The sequence below is a fragment of the Elephas maximus genome, chromosome 21 (assembly GCF_024166365.1).
Source record: "Elephas maximus indicus isolate mEleMax1 chromosome 21, mEleMax1 primary haplotype, whole genome shotgun sequence".
Lineage (NCBI taxonomy): Eukaryota > Metazoa > Chordata > Mammalia > Proboscidea > Elephantidae > Elephas > Elephas maximus.
Window position 1 is genome coordinate 56,398,877 of NC_064839.1, and position 17,288 is coordinate 56,416,164.

The 17,288-nt window shown below is 51.7% G+C and overlaps 1 protein-coding gene across 18 annotated transcripts in view; it reads left to right on the forward strand.

Moving 5' to 3' along the window:
* Window positions 1–17,288, forward strand: part of LOC126064689 (uncharacterized) — a 302,693-nt gene that overhangs the window by 44,992 nt on the left and 240,413 nt on the right. The gene's annotated exons all lie outside the window — the stretch shown is intronic.

Genomic DNA, 17,288 nt, shown 5'->3' on the forward strand with positions numbered 1-17,288 from the left:
TGGGTGCCTGTGTAGCCTTTGTTCCCTCCTGCTCTAGGAGGGCTTTGGGGTCTTGAGCTCTTTCCATCTGGTATTCTGCATCCCTCTTAGCTCAGTGGTCTGTAAGCCACTCGGGTATTGCATCTCTCCTGCTGTTGAGTCTGCTCAAAGCTGTAGCTTTGGGATCAAACCTGGGCTGATCCTCATGTCCTGGGTGCCCAGGACCTGAGATGGGGCCTTGGCCCCCGGGAAACCCTCTGTCAACTGGACACAGGGCTGGGACCAGACCCTGTGGTTACCCTGAGACCATGCTGAGCCTGGGATGAGGGAGGGTTTGGGAAGCAACTCCTGTTGGGGAGGGAGGTGTGAGAAGCATGGAATGGACCCTAATTGTGCCCAGACTCCTGGGGTGCAGGAAATGACTTCTCTGCATGCAGGGGATACACAAAAGGAGAGGGGCCACCGGAGGCTGGGGCAGAGCCAGGGCTTCAGAGTTGGTCTGTGTTAATGTTGCACACATGCGCCAGGTATGGAGATGGGAGTGGTCCCTGGTGCCACTTGTCAGGAGAGTATTGAGATGGAAAGCCTACTTTGAGGATCCTCTTTGGAGGGTGGCTGTGAAGCAAAGCCCTGCATCCAGACTGAAGATGAGTTGCAAGTAGGGGCTCCCTCAGCAGGAAGATGTCTGTGGGGCCTGGGGAGAGTGTTGAGGCCCAGGACACACCTGCAATTTGTCTGGGAAAACTTTCCAATCTGTTGTAGCAGAGGCACAGGGGTACTATAAAACATAAAGATTAAAGCAAAATGGAAAAGTAAATATCAATTAGTTCTCAAAACTACCTTTCCCAGTTTGGTCCGTTCTGTTTACACTCCTGTCATCACATGGTGTGGGGTCCTTTTGAACCCCTTTGCCGAACAGGGTTCTCCTGGGAGCTCTGCTCCTGCTTCATATGCTTTGTAAAATGGGAACGCTTGCTGGACATTCCCGCTAATGGCTGCATCATGGCTTCCTTAGTCCATAGCTGGCTTCCAACATTTTTATAATCACAAATAATTCTCTGAAGAATGTCTGTTCATAAAATGTTTTCTGTCTTTCCCTAATATTTCCTAGCCTTTTTTGTTTCTTTTTTAAATTGTCTGTTACATCCTTCGTCCATTTCTTTTAAGAGTTTTGCTACTTATTAGCATCTATAAGTTCTTTGCATACTAATGGTATAAAAACTTTACATATTTGATGAATTTTTTTTTGAGTTTATTATTTGCTTTTAAATATTGATGATTTTTAAATGTAAAGAATCTCCCAGTGTGTTACCCAGTTTCATGGTTTTGGTTTTGGGTTGAAGCTTTGTCTGACTTTGAGTGGCTCTTTGGGTCTGTCTCTTTGGAGCCTCTGCCCTCTGTCTGGAGGGTCTGTTTGGTGTCAGTCTTCTTCTCTTGGCACCAGTGCTTCTGTTGGGGCTTCAGTTTGTTTGAGCGCATCAACCTGTTTCTATTGAGCTGATCATGAGGTTATCATTTCCCTAAATATTGGAAGGAACTCTAAATAGTTCCTAATTCCTGGTTGAATTCTTATTTAATGAACTAGAGAGAATTTACCTTTTAGAATTGCACTTATCAGCTTTGGTTCTTTATTCGTATGTAAATTAGCCTTGACAGGATTGGGCAGGTGTCCATCAGCCCTGGGCTGTTCCCTGGAAGACCAAGTCTCCAACATTAATGCAAAGGTCAGAATCTGCCACTGGGGGAGGGGGAACTGCAATGGAGTGGCCATCTGGATCACAGCACTGTGATTGGAGCCTAGCTCACTGTGGCCTTGTATCCCTCTCTCCACTGTCACTGGCTACTCCAGGCCGCTGCAGTGCTGTCCCAAAAGGCTCTGCCACACCAGATCCTGGCTGTGTTGGCTATCACATGAGCCCCCCACCCAAAAGTCTTTTGGCTCTGGCCTGAGCCACTATGGGAGTAACCCCACTGTGCGAGGGTCCTGCACAGAATGTTCCCTTCCCCAGAGTGTGGATCTGTCATTCTTAGGGACCCTGGGAATCCTGGAGGAAAAGACCAGGGGTGGCAGGAATGGGGCGGGGGTGGTAAAGGAGCATCCTCAGCAGAGCCTCCCCCCAAACCCAGCTGCCAGGGTCCCTCCTCTCCACCAACATCACTATCTACTGTTGCCCTAGCCAGATGCCGGGTGGAGGAGATGAGATCTGGAGACAGGCCCCACCCCCAGGGCTAGGAAGGGAGGTAGGGATGGGTTCTTCCCCTGTCTGCCCCTGTAGGTATCTTGGGTGGTATTTGCTAGGAACTCAGCCATAGTGGTAGTAACCAAATTATAGTCATATCACAGTGCTACAGCCTCATGTCAAATCTTTGACATCTAACCTCAGCGCCCCCATCTGGCATGGTTTCCTGGTGCTTCACACTTGAGGGAAGTAGGAGACCACAGCAGAGGGGAGGAAGGAGAGTTCAGGGCTGGGTTGCCCTGGGGCAAGTGAAGGGATGGATGGGGGTAAGAGACACGGGGGCCTGAAAGGGGGCAACCCAGAGCCCGTGGGTCTCCAGCTCTCATCTTTGCCCAGACAATTCCCTCTGCACCTTCTGGCCTGGCAGCCATGGTGTGGAGCAGGCTTCCACAGGCCTTCATTCTGCATTTCTGTGGCCTCTGGACTGGACTGTGGTCAGTGGTTCTATTGGAGGGTTGTCCAGGGCAAAGCAGAGTCTGGGGACACTGAAAGCTCTGTGATCTCAGTGAGTGGTCAGGGGTCTGGTGGTTCAGGTTGGAAGGTGGTGGGTGGGGTGCCAGGTGCCTGGAGCCCAGTTAGCAAGGCCTCACCCTTTCCTGCACAGGAGCTCACTCTGGTCACCACCTGGCAGTGGGCAACCTCTCAGCCTCAGAGGCCCTGGGTCTGTTCCTGCCCTTGCTTAGGGGCAGGAGAGTCAGTGAGGTCAGGCTAGGAGCCAGAGCAGGCCAGGGGAAGTGTGGCCTGAGACTGCCCAGCTGAGGGAAGCATTGTGTGGTTTCTCTGAACTGTTAGAGTTGGTGCTGTTGAAATTGGGGCCTGGATGCCTGGGAGTCTAGGACCCACTCAGCTCAGCCAGATGTGAATGGTCAGAGCCCTGTCCTGCACGGGTGCCTCCTAGGTGGGCAGTTGGTGAGGGTCTGTGGTGTTGACAGGCCTGTGGCTGTGAGTCCTGAGCCTTGAGAGGGGATCATGCTTCCAATCTCTGGGACCTTTGGGAGGGCAGCATGAGGTGACCAGGCCTAGCTACTCATTTTTTTTGCGGGAGCTAGGCAATTTTTAGCAGGATCCATGCCACTGTGGTAACCACAGGGTAACTCCTCCACCCACAGTGTCAGGGACCCAGATGATGTTGCCTGCATCTTCAGGGATTGGAGGGCCACAGAGGGCCTCAGAGAGCTGGGCCAGGTGACCCTGGGTGGCTGAGCTGCCAGTGTTGTGGGGGAAAGATATACCCACAAAAGAATGGGGTTATAATGGAAACCCCTGGGAAACTGTGGGGGTACATAGTCCAGGTTCTTGGCTTAGAGTCCTTGGTCTCAAGGACTTGCCCCAGTGACTTAGACCAGCAGCTGGGACTATCAGCTCCCTCCCAGCAGTCTGGGTGAGCCTGCCCCAGGCCTTCCACTGTTCTTAGCTCAGTTTCCCCGTGGTGAGGGAGTGATGATGGAGACCCTATGAATCCCGCTGGCAGAGGAGGAGGGGTTAATTGTGTACACTCCTGACACTAGCCCAGGCCTCCCTCAGCTTTTGTCTAGACCCAGGCCAGGCCCTGCATAGCACCGGACACCTTACCTGTGGTCAGGCTCCCCATGGACAGACACCCCCCACCCAGAGACCACTGTGGCCCACAGAGCCAGGTGCAGACACAGAGCCAGGTGCAGACCATCCTTGGGCCCATGTGGTCGTCATTGGGGTTCTCACCCCAAGCACAGCTATGCCCTCCCTCCAGGTGGCCAAACTCACCCAGTGCACTCCTGTGCAGTGAATACTGCCCCAGCTGCACTGTCCTCCTTTCCACTGCCATCTTCTGGAGGCTCCCAGGCATATCTGTAACTGACTCCCCACCTGACCTCCCTGGGACCCTTGTCCAAGGCTGGGCTCCTCCACGTTGGGTTGGGGGCTCAGCTGCAGTCACGTCCACTGGGGGCAGTGGGAACAGTGCTTCCTCAGGGGTGTAGGGTAGGGTCACTGGCAAGGCTGCTTGCTTCCCTGTGTCTGCACCTGGCTCTGTGGGCCACAGTGGTCTCTGGGTGGGGGGTGTCTGTCCATGGGGAGCCTGACCACAGGTAAGGTGTCCGGTGCTATCTCAGGTCTTGAGTGAGATTACCTGTGGCCAGACTCAGGGTGGAATCCAGGGCAGCTGGTGTCCTAGTGCAGGCTGGGCTGGGAAGCGCCCAGCTAATGGGCAGATGGATGCTGTCCCTGGGTCTGGTGCTGACCCTGGCCATGGTGGGCTGGGAGCTGAAGTATGGATTTTTGCTGCTGCGTCTGTCACTTTAGTAGTTATCGTTACACAATGGGAGGGTCCTTTACAAAAAGTCCTGGGTTCCTGGGCCCTTGCCCTGCTCCTGGCTCCTTGGAGGGCTCATCTGACCCAGGCAACCAGCGCACTGGACCCCAGATCTCTGTTCAGTGGTCTTCTCTGCACAGAAGGCAGGCGGACAGTCTGGACCAGTCCCTGTGGTCCTGGCCACCAGGAAGGGGTTTGAGGTTATGCTGTACTCTGCAAGGTAGGGAGAACCCCAGCCCCCAGAGGCTGTTGTCATGGGTGCAGGTGCATAGTGAGGTATGCACACTTCCTTCCCTAAGGTATACAGGAGGACTGCCTGAGGGTGCCTGTTTTCTGTGGGCTAGTCTCATGAAGGATGGACCAGCTGACCAGTGGCCAGGGAGAGACTTAGGAGGGGAGAGAGCCATTACTGGAAGCTCTTTGTTTCTGAAGTGTGAGCATGGTCTTGGTTGGCTCCTCGGGTAGGTCAAGTGAGAGGCATGGCTCATAGAAGCCTGGGCTGGTCCAGGGGCCCTGCATGACTTTTCCACAGGAAAGGGGCCATGCCAGTCCCTGGCTGCTTGGCCTTGGTTGACCAGCTTCCCGCCAGCACTGCTATCTCTCCTGGGCAGTCCCCCTAGTTAGGGCCCTGTGTGTGCCCTCTTGTGGGCAAGGGTGGGTGGTCAGGGGCTATGCTGAGCCCACAGGCCTGCCGGACACTGCAACCCCCAATTGCACTTACCTGGGGCCTCTCCTAGAGTTGCCCACCCAGCCTTTACACTGGGATAAAGAACTCTAAAACCAAACCACTCAGCCCCACCCACCCTCCTCATAGTTAGCAAGGTTCGTTTCTCAACCCAGCCTGCTTCCTTCCTGGGCATGGGGTGCAGGTTGGTGTGGGGTACAGAGAAATATGACCAAGATGCCCTTTGGCTATAAGGGTAGGACAGTACCAGGGTACAAGTCGCAACCCAACATTTCTGCTGCCTCTGTCCAAAATAGGACGCATCACAGAGAAGTGTATCTGAGATGCCAAGCTGTGGCCCTGATAAGTTGACCAAACCCAAGGCAGGAGGAGTAACTTTTGTGGATTGTTCACTCTAAGCCAGCAGACAATGGCCATGGGGGGGGGCGGGGCAGGAGGAGTGTACCCACTATGAGTGAGATTGGGCTAAGTTGGGGGTTAGCTTTGGCTCATCTGTTTCATGACTAGTATGGACTTCCTCGGTGAGGTCTCTGTGGTGACGCTCCAGAGGCTTGGGTGTCCAGGGAGCCTTGTCAGCATGGTGGTGCTATACCTGCTGGTTTGGGTCATGGGCCACATGGCTATAGTACCCCCAGAATCCATGGTGGTGTGTCCTTGTTTGTCTTAATTATCTAGTGCTGCTATAGCAGAAATACCACAAGTGGTGACTTTAACTAGCAGAAATTTATTTTCTCATACTTTAGGAAGCTAGAAGTCCGAATTCAGAGCACTGACACTAGAGGAAGGCTTTTTCTCTCTGTCCTTGCCTCTGTTCAACTTCTATTCCTAGAAGTTCATGTGGCTTCTATCATGTACTAGTTTGCTTGAATAAGTCTGTTATTTTTTATCTCAAAAGAGATTGACTCAAGACACACATTACATTAATAGTGCCTCAGTACACAACAAAGAAAACCATTCCCAAATGGAATTCTAGACACAGGTATAGGAGTTAGGATTTATAACACATAGTTTTGAGGGACAGAATTTGATCCATAACACCTTTCAAAAACCTGGGCGAGGCCTCAGTGACTTGTGGGAGGGTCTGAGGTGTAGGGATGGGTTTTTGCAAGGTGTTGTGAGGCTGTTCCCATAACAACCAGAGCCATCAAGTAATACCACAGTGGTGCATGCCTGTCCCCAATCCTCCTCTGGCAAGATGGTGGGCAGACAGCCCCAGAAGTAGAGACCTGAGCTGGGAGCTGGGCTCTGTGCCTGAGAGGTTGCCTGCTGAAACACTGGGCTGGGTGGGGTGGTACTCAGAGTGGCATGGCTATGTCAGCCTGTCATGGGACTCCCCCTGAGCTGGTGTGTATCTGTTCATCTTGGAAATCAGCTCCCTTGCCACTGCAGCAGCACCAAGGTTGGGTGAGTGCCCATTCCCACTGTGCATGGGTTACCTGGGGGCTTTTGATATCCTAGGGCCAGTAGTACCTGCCCAAGGAAGGTGGGAGGAGGGAGCAGAGGCCAAGGTGGGAGGCCCAGGGTTCTCTAGTACAGGGCAGGGGGACACCTAGGACAGTGACTCTGCAGTTTGCTACTTATTCTGTGAGTGTACAAGGGGTGCCTTATGGGTAGAGACCTGGGTCCTAGGAGCTCCTCCCAGCTGTGGCTGTGGTTCAGTAGCTGCCCCACGCCCTGCCCTCTTCCTCCCAGGGTGGCCTGGATCTCAATGCTCTGAGAGGGCTGCCTGCCTCCACCTCTGATTTGTGCCTTGCTGTCTTTGCTCAGAGGACTGTTCCTTTGCTGGCTTCTCCCTCATGGAGTCAGGGGTGGATGGCACCCAGGGACCCTGAGCTCTGTAGACAGTCAGGTAGGAAGGACAAAAGTCATACATAGCTCAGGAACTGGAGAACTTCTAGCACTGTCTGGGTATAAGTTTTCAAAAAATACACTTACATTCATTCACTACAAATTCCATTATAAATAGAGTGTCTGTGCCAGGTAAAAATTTTAAAATATACAGAGTGTAAATGGACTGGGCATGTCCCCTCTCCCTCTCTCCTCCTGCCTACCAGGCTGGGCTCTTCCCTGTGATCACAGGCACTAGCCCACCTTTCAACCCTCTTGTTGTTCTCTGTGCACACGTGAGGAAAGGTCAAAATGCCCTGGTGAATACCTATTTTGGTTCTACCTCCCTTGTGCAGAGCTGGTGTCATGGATTGAATTGTGTCTCCCAAAAATGTGTGTCAACTTGGCTAGTCCATGGTTCCCAGTATTGTGTGATTGTCCACCATTTTGTCATTTGATGTGATTTTCCTATGTACTGTGAATCCTACCTCTACAACGTAAATGAGGCTGAATTTGAAGCATTGTTAATGAGGCAGGACTCAATCTACCAGATTAAGTTGTATCTTGAGTCAATCTCTTTTGCGATATAAAACAGAGGAGCAAGCAGAGAGAGAGTGGAACCTCATGCCACCAAGAAAGTAGTGCCAGAAGCAGAGTGCGTCCTTTGGACCTGGGGTTCCTGTGTTGAGAAGCTCCTAGACAGAGGAAAATCGATGACGGGACCTTCCTCCAGTGCCAAAAGAGAGAGAAAGCTTTCCACTGAAGCTGGCGCCCTGAATTCAGACTTCTAGCCTACTAGACTGTGAGAGAATAAGCTTCTGTTTGTTAAGGCCACCCACCTGTGATATTTCTGTTACAGCAGCTCTAGATGACTAAGACAGCAGGTCAGCAGACCTCTGACTGTTCCTGGTGCCCCAGGAGCTCGGCCTCCTTCTCTGTTCTCATCAGTAGGACATCCTTGTCCCATTGTCTCCGAACTCTTACTTCCACAGGTGGGTGGCAGGTCGGATGTCACATTTCCTGTGGAAGTTCATGGATAGCACCAGATTGCACCCCAGGGTGGTGCATTGGGTGGGGCTTTTGGGCATGTGCTGTGTCACTGTGGTAGTAGCAGGAACTACCACTGCAATATTGTCACTGTGACACATGTCCCTACACAATCCTCCTGCTAGGACAGCCCCATCCACCCTCTGCAGTGGTGATTCCGAGAGTTCCAGATGTTTCTGTTTGGAACTTAGGTGAGGTGGGATGACTCTGTCTAGCCCTCTGGGGGCCAAGAGACAGCCAGCTGTTTGCAGGGCTGCTGGGTGTGGTCTGGGTGAGTACTAAGGGTTCCACTGTTACCAAGGAGGAGTCCTATGGAGAACAAAACCGTGCTAGGATCCTGAGCAAGTGCCATGGTTTGTCTGTGTTGCCTTTGGCTCCTCCTGCCCCAGGAGGGTTTTAGTATCTCAAGTTGTTTCCATCTATTAATCTGTGTCCTTCTTGGCTAAGTGGATTGTGAGCCATTAGGGTATTGCCTTCTTCCTGAGGTTGGTTGTTCTGAGAGCTACAGCTTCAAAATCAAACTTGGGATGTCACTAATGCCCTGGGTGCACAGGGCTTGGGGTTGGGGCCGTGGCCTCTGCAGAACCCTCAGTCATTCAAGGAATTGTTATATTTCATCTATGTTATCAAATGTGTTGGCATAGAATTGTTCATAATATCCCCTTATTAGCCTTTTAATGTCCATGGGATCAGTAGTGATGACTTCTTTTTCATTTTTGGTGTTAGTAATTTATATCTTGTCTACTCTTTTCTAGGTTAGCCTGGCTAGAGATTTATCAATTTTACTGATCTTTTCCAGGAATCTGCTTTTGGTTTCATTGATTCTTTTCTCTTAAATTTGTTTTGAATTTCATTAATTTCTGCTCTATTTTTATTATTTATCTTCTTTTTGCTTATGTCAGAATTAATTTGTTCTTCATTTTCTGATTTTCTAAAATGGAAGCTTAGAGTATTGATTTTATGTCTTTCTTTTCTAATACATGCATTCAATGGTATAAATTTCTCTCTAAGCACTGTTTTTACTGCATCCCACACATTTCAATAAGTTGTCTTTTCCTTTCCAGTTAGTTCAAGGTGTTTTTAATTTTCTCTTCAGACTTCTCCTCTGAACCATGGGTTATTGAAAAGTATGTTGTTTAATTTCAAAATATTTTGATATTTCCCACCTATCTTTCTGTTAACAGTTTCTAGTTTAATTCCATTGTGGTCTAGAATATACTTTTATGATTTTTATTCTTTTAAATATTTTAGGGTATGTTTTAAGTCCTTATAATCCATTCCCAAGACCCCCCGAGCTTCCTTCCTGGTCTCAGATTGCATGCATGCTGTGTTTGCACTGCTGCGATGGTCATCTGTACCTGGCTGTAATCCCCAGAGGGCAGAATGCATTTGTCCTGGCCTCTCAGGGCCTGCCATGCACTAGGGGTGCTAGAATATTTATTGAATGAATGAAACATTGTGGCTTTGTTAGTGAATGAGGAAATATCTTGTTGACAAGCTGGGGGGGTGGTGGCACAAGGTGCAGAGAAATATTCGGGATGATCCTATCTTAATGTTAAAAGCAGTATTTGAAGATCTCTATATACTGTGTGTGTGTAAGTGGATGGGAAGAGTGGAGGCCACAAGAAGCTGAGGTTTCTGGCTGAGAGGCAGGGCAGCAGGGGGCTGGAGGCCTGGGGAGCAACAGGGCCAAAAGGAGGGGCAGGAAGGGAAAACTGATGCCTTAAAGCTGATTTCTGAGGCCTTGGTGGCCTGGAGCTTATCTGCTTCCTGTGTGTGGACGACACGGAGCATGGCGTCCTATTGTGGGACTGCCTCTCTGCCCAAGGGGCACCACAGGTCTGGCTAAGCCCAGACCTCTGAAGGAGGGCTAGGTTGCTGGAGGCCTGAGTAATGCTGTGGTGGCCAAGGCCAGTGCTGACCTCTAGCCCAGGTTGTCAGGCCCAGAGGCCCCCATCCCCTCTGACTGGAGCTGGCCGGTCTGGACTCAGGAAAGGCAGGTGGTGAGTCATGTTCTTAGCACCCTTCCTGAGTGGGGCATCGGCTCCTGCTGTAGAAGACAGGCTCTGGGCCACAATGATGATATGGGAGAAATAGGTTGGTGAGCACACATGGGGGTAGCATAGGGAGTGGGCTGAGCCCTGTCCCACCCAGCCAGATGATCCTCCTGCTGCTCTACTGTGGGCTTGATGTACCAATGGGTACCTGAGCCCTGACTGACTGGAGTGGCCCCTCAAACCCGGGAGAGGCAGCCTCACAGCCTCAGAGGCCCTGGGTCTGCTCCTGCCCTTGCTCAGGAGCAGGAGAATCAGTGATGTCCGGCTAGGAGCCAGTGCAAGCCAGGGGAAGGGTGGCCTGAGACTGCCCAGCTAAGGGAAGCAGTGTGTGATTTTTCTGAACTGTTAGAGTTGGCACTGGGGAAGCTGGACCTGGGCACCTGGAAGTCTGGGCATTGCTCAGCTCAGCTCAGCTGGAGGTGGGTGGCCAGAGCCTTCTACATGGGTACCATCTAGGTGGGCAGTGAGTGAGGGTCTTTGCCGTTGACAGGCATGTGGCTATGCCTCCCGACCATTGTTATGGAAATGGGATCATGCTTCCAACCACCGGGACCTTTAGGAGGACAGCCTGATGTGACCAGTCCTAACTATTAATATGGCCCACAGGAGCCAGGTGATTTGTAACAGTATGCCACCGTGGTAACTACTACTACTCCAAGACCCACAGTGCCAGGGCCCAGACAATATTGCCTGCCCCTGCAGGGGCTGGAGGGCCACAGAGGGCTTCAGAGGGCTGGACCAGGTGCCCCAGGGAATCTGAGCTTCCATTGGTGTGGGGGAAGGATATCCCCAGGGAAAGAGGGTAGGGACTTGATGGAGGCCCCCTGGGAAACTGTGGGAGCACACTGTTCAGGCTCATAGCTCAGAGTCCATGGTCTCCAGGAATTGTCACAGTGGCCTTGAGCAGCAGCTGGGGCTCTCATCTCCCTCCTTAGCAGTCTTGGCGAACCTGCCCCAGGCCCTTCACTGCTCATGACTCAGTTTCCCCATGGTGAGGGATGATGATGGAGGCCCTATGGATCAGGCTGGCAGAGGATGAGGGGTTTATTGTGTACACACATGACATCAGCCTGGGCCTCCCTCAGCCTTTGCCCAGTCCCAGGCCAGGCCCTGCACTGCCCCTTCGACCATCCTTGGGCCCATGTGGTCATCACTGGGGTTCCCTCCCCAAGCATAACTATCCCCTCCCTCCAGGTGGCCAGACTCACAGAGGGCCACCCTCCAACTGCACTCCCCCTACCCACACCCAGGGTGTGGGAGGCACTGGGGCTTGTATGGAGCAGGTGGTTGGTGCTATGGGTGGTGCTGCTGTGTCACCATAGTCATAGTCATCTACCACAGCTCTATGCTCTGTGAGCAAAACTGGGCCTTGAGCCAGGGCAGGGTGGCTGCTTTCATAGAAGAAGAGAGGGTTTAGGCAGCAAGCCTGGACCTATGGACACAGCGGCAGAGCTAGGTGAGGGCTAGGGGAGGAGCGCTCAGGCTTTCAGAGCTGCTAAACATCTGAGGGTGAGGGTGACATCGAGGGAACATGGAGGGACAGGAGAACCATGACACCATGTATGGCAGTCCAGCTGTGCTGGCTGAACTCAGGATGCTGCAAGGCTTCCTGAGGGCACACAGGCAGGGTGGTAGGAACTCCATCTGACCTGTACTGACTGCGGGGTACTGTGGAGGGCTGGAAAAGATGGCAGAGAGAAGGAAAGAGAGTTGGATGCCACGAAACAGGGCTTTGGTAATGGGCTGGGAGGAGGAGGGAAGGCCTGCAGAGCATGGATTGGGCCTGTGTTAAAGGAATGGCATCAGGACCCACGTGGACTCAGGTCCCACCTGACTCCACCTGGTTCCCTAGCTGAGATGGCTGAGGAGGGATTCCTGTGGGGCCAGCTCCTGGAGAGGGGACCCCTTTCCTGGGGCTGGCAGATTTCCGGGACAACGTCGCTGACGATGAACTTATCAAGATGCCAGTTTTCGAATGCTGCACTATCCTCTTCTGGGGAGAAGCCCTTAGTGACCTCCATGACAGGCTAGGTATCAGTTGTTCCCCAAAGGTGCCCCTCGTGACATGCTGCCTCAGCGAACTTCTGTGCAGTGAATACTGGCCCAGCTACAGCTTCTTTTCCTCTGTCAGCCTCCGGAGGCTCCAAGGCAGAGCTGGCACTGACGCCCTTTACCTTCCTGGGCTCCTCCACATACTGGGTGAGGGCCTGCTGCAGTCATGCCCGCTGGGGGTCAGTGTGAGCAGTGCTTCCTCAGGGGTGTAGGAAGGGTTGTTAACAAGGCTGCTGTCTCCCCTGTGTTGGTTGCCTGGATGTGTGGGCCACAGTGGTCTCTGGGTGCAGAGTGTCTGCCCAAGGAGAGCTTGAGCAGGGGTGAGGTGCCGGGTGGGCTCTCGTGTCTTGCTTGATCTCCTATGGCCAGACACATGCTAGTATCCACTATGGCTGTGGTCCAAGTGCATGCTGAAAAACCCCCAGCTAAGAGGAGGATGGATGCTATCCCTGAGTCTTGTGCTGACCCTGGCCATGCTGCCCTGGGAGCTGAGAGGCCCGGTTTTTGCTACAGGTACTTATAGTTACAGAATGGGAGGGTTCTAGACAAGAAGCCCTCTGTTCCTGGGCCCCTGCACTGCTGTAGGCTCCTTGGAGGGCTCACCTGGCACAGGTGACCAGGGCCCCAGGCCATAGATCTTTGCTTGGTGGTCTTCTCTGCACATGGGGCAAGATGGAAGGCTGGCCCAGTCCCTGTACTCCTGAACCCTGGGAATGTGTCTGAGGTGATGTTATTATATTCTGCAGGGTATGGAGGAGCCCAGGTCCCAGGAGCTGTGGTCATGGAGTAAAGGTTCATAGGGGGTTGTCCACACTTCCTTCCCTGGTGTGGGGTCTGTGCTGGAGGGCTGCCTGGGAGTGTCTGTTTTCTGTGGGCTGTTGTCATGCAGGATGGACCAGCTGACCAGTGGTCAGGGAGAGACTCAGGAGGAGAGAAGACCATTACTGGAAGGTTCTCTGTTTCTAAAGTATTAGCATGGTCCTTGGTTGGCTCCTAGGAGAGGTCAAGTGAGGGGCTCAGCTCCTAGAAGACCAGGCTGATCCAGGGGCCCTGCATGACGTCCCCAGGAAAAAAGCCTGTGCCAGCCCTTGGCTGTTTGGACCTGGTTGTCCACTGTCCTGCTAGCACTGCCGTCTTTCCTGGGCACTAACCCTGGTCAAGGCCTTGGAGGCAGCCCCTCTTGGGCCAGATTGGGTGGGCAGGGTCTACTTAGTGGCCACAGCCCTGCTGGACACCCCAGCCCTCAGTGGTGCCTACCTGGGGCCTCTCTTTGAGTCACCCACCCCAGCCTTTCCACTGAGAGAAAGGATTCTAAAGGGAAACCACTCAGCCCAACCCACCTTCCTCATAGGCTGCAAGATTCAGTTCTCATCCCAGCCTGCTACCTGTCTGGGTATGGGGTGTTGGGAGGTGTGGGGTGCAGGTTGTCAGGTGGAGCAGTGTGATGTGGAGTGCAGAGAAGTATGCCCAAAAGGCCCATTGACTGCAAGGCTGGGGCAGTGCCAGAGAAGTAGAGGTAGGCCAATTTCCTGTTGCCTCTGTTCAAAATGGGGTGGCATTGTAGAGTGGTGTGTCTGAGGTGCATAGATGTGGCCCTGATATGTAGACCAACCCTGAGGGAAGAGGGAGGACTTTTGTGGGCTGTCTAGTGGAAGCCAACAGACAATCTCTTTGGGTGGGAGTTCAGCAGGAGTGTCCCCACGATGAGCGAGATTAGGCTGAGTCGGGGATTGGCTTTGGTCCATCTGTTTCGTGACCCTTATGGACTTCCATGGTGGGGTCTATGTGATGATCCCCCCCGGGGCTTGCTGATCTAGGTAGCCATGTTACCACCGTGGTGCTGTACCTGCTGTTTTGGGTCATGGGCCACATGGCTGCGGTACCCCAGGAATCTGTGGTGGTGTGTTCCTGTTTGTCTTAGTTATCTAGTGCTGCTATAGCAGAAATATCACAAGTGGGCAGCTTCAACAAACGGAAGTTATTCTCTCACAGTTTTGGAGGCTAGAAGTCAGAATTCAGGGCTCTAACTCTAGAGGAAGGCTTTCTCTCTCTCTCTGCTCTGGGGAAAGGTCGCTGTCCCCTTTCAGTTTCTTTTCCTAGGTTCCTTAGGAGATCATACAGCTTGTATCACATACTTGTTTGCTTGCTTAATCTGCTCTTCCATATCTCAAAAGATATTGACTGAAGACATGCCCTATGCTAATACTGCCTCATCAACATAACAAGGAAAATTGGTTTCCCAATGTGATTATAACCAGAGGTATGGGGGTTAGGATTTACAACATATATTTTTGGGGAACACAATTCAATCCATTACACCTTTCAAAACCCTGGTGAGGGCTATAGTTCCTGGTGAGAGGGGCTGAGGTGTAGGGATGGGTTTTTGAAAGGCTTTGTAAGGCTGTGGCTATAATAATCAGAATCATAAGAGTAATACCACAGTGGTGCACACCTGCCCCCAATCCTCCTCTGGCAGGATGGCAGGCAGACAGCCCCAGAGATAGAGACCTGAGTTTGGAATGGGCTTCACGCCTGAAGGGTTTGTTGCTGAAACATCTGGGGGCCTCTCCGGGTGATATGGCTATGCCAGGCTTTCCTGTGGCTCCCCCTGAACTGGTGGATGTCTGTCCATCATGGAAATCATCCCTCCCACCACTGCAGTGTCAACAACCAGTGTGGCTGAGTGCCCATCCCCACTGTGCGTAGGTTAGTTGGGGGGGGAGGTTTATATCCTCGCATACAGCAGTACCTGCCCCAGGAAGGCTGGACCAGGGAAGAGAGTCCAAGATGGGAGGTCAGGGGTTCTCCAGTCCAGGGGAGAGGGACTCCTAGGACTGTGAATTGGAAGTTTATTCCTTATTCTGTAAGAGACCAAGTGTACTTTAGGGGCAAGGATCTGTGTCCTAGGAGCTCCTCCCAGCAGTGGTCCTGCCCCAGGTATGTCCTCAGGCCCTAGGCCCTGCCATATACGTCCTCCCAGGCTGGCCTTGATGTTGATGGCCTGCGAGGGGTGTCTGCCTCCACCTCTGACTTGTGCCTTGCTGTTCCTGCTCAGGGGAATCTTGGCTCTTTTGCTGGCTTCTCCCTCAGGGAGTGAGGGGTGTATGGTGCCCAGAGACCCTGAGTTCCACAGAGGGACAGGTGGAAAGGAGAGGAAGCGACAGCTCAGACCCTGGAGAAGGTCCCTCACCGCTAAGGTGTAAGTTTTAAAAAAATCCTCTTACATTCGTTCACTAAACATCCTGTTATAAATGCAGCTTCTGTGCCTGGTGAAAATTTTAAAATATTAAAGGACTTGCATGTTCCCTCTCCCTCTCCCCCCATGCCTACCAGGCTGGGTTTTCCTCTGTGATCACATGCAGGAGCCAGCCTTAAGACTATCTTGGTGTTCTCTGTGCACACACTCAGAAGGATAAAATACCTTGCTGAATACCTACCTCATTCCCACCTCCCTTGTGAAGAGCTGGTATTATGCATTGAATTGTGTCACCAAAAAATGTGTGTCAACTTGGCCATAGTCTTGTTATTGTGCGATTGTCCACCATTTTGTTGTCTGATGTGATTTTCTTATGTGTTGTAAATCTGCCTCTGTGATGTTAATGAGACAGACTGAGAGGTATTACGTTAATGAGGCCAAACTCCATCCAAAGTCTAGGTTGTATCATGAGTGGATCTCTCTTGAGATATAAAAGAGAGACATAACAGCAAGCAGAGACAGTGGGGGACCTCATGTCACCAATAAAGTAGTGCCGGAAGCAGAGGACTTCCTTTGGACCCAGGGTGCCTGTGTTGAGAAGCTCCTAGACCACAGGAAAATCGAGGACAGGACCCTCCTCTAGTTCCGCAAAGAAAGAAAACATTCCTATGGAGCTGCCACCCTGAATTCAGACTTCTAGCCTACTAGACTGTGAGAGAATAAGCTTCTGTTTGTTAAAGCTGCCCACTTGTGGTATTTCTGTTACAGCAGCACTAGATAACTACGACAGCAGGTCAGCAGACCACCGACTGGCTCTGCTGCCCCCAAAACTGGGGTCCTTTTCTGTTGTCATCAGTGGAACATCCTTGTCCCTGTGTCTGTGTCTCTAATCTCCATCATCCACAGATGGGTGACAGGTTGGATGCCTTGTGCCATGTGGGAATTGACAAGCACTGCTAGGCTGTACTTAAGCGTGCTGCACCACATGTTTTGAGTGAGACTTTGGACCAGTGCTGTGTCATTGTGGGGTCCAGAGATACTCCAATCATAATATTGTCACAGTTACACATGCCCCCACACAATCCTCCTGCTGGGACAGCCCCATTCACCTTCTGCACAGGGTGGTATGGAGTTCAGATGAGGAGGGATGACTCTGACCTGTCCTCTGGGGGCCAAGAAACAGCTATTTTCCAGGGCTGTTGCTTGAGGCCTGGGTGAGTGCTGGGGCTGAACTATGGCTGAGGAGGGGACCCATGGTGGACAAGTCCCTGCATGGGGTCCTGAGTGTGTGGGATGGTTTTCCTGTGGGTGCTCCAGGAGAGTCTTGGGATCTAGAGCTATTTCCATCTGGTGCTCTGTGTCTCTCTTGGCTGAGTAGACTGTAAGGCATCAGGGTATTGCATCCCTCCTGAGATTGGGTCTGCTGAATGTTGCAGCTTCTGGATCAAACCTGGGATGTCCCTCACACCCTGGGTGCCCAGGGCCTGGGAATGGGGCAGTGGCCCCTGCGGAACCATCTGTCTTTCAAGAATTGTTACAATTCTTCTAAGTTATCGTATTATCTAGTATGGAATTTTTCATGATATCCCATTATTATCTTTTCAATGTCCATGGGATCAGTAGTGATGACTCTTTTTTTGTTTTTGGTATTAGTAATTTGTGTCTTCTCTTCTCTTTTCCTGGTTGCCCTGGCTAGAAATTTATAAATTTTCCTCATCTCTTCAAATTACCTGCTTCTGGTTTCATTGATTTTTTTTCTTTTAAATTTCTATTTTCAATTTCATTGATTTCTGCTCTATTTTAATCATTTATCTTCTTTTCGATTATGTCAGATTTAATTTGTTCTTCCTTTTCTGGTTTTCTAAAAGAGAAACTTAAAGTATTGATTTTATATCTTCCTTTTCTAACATAAGCA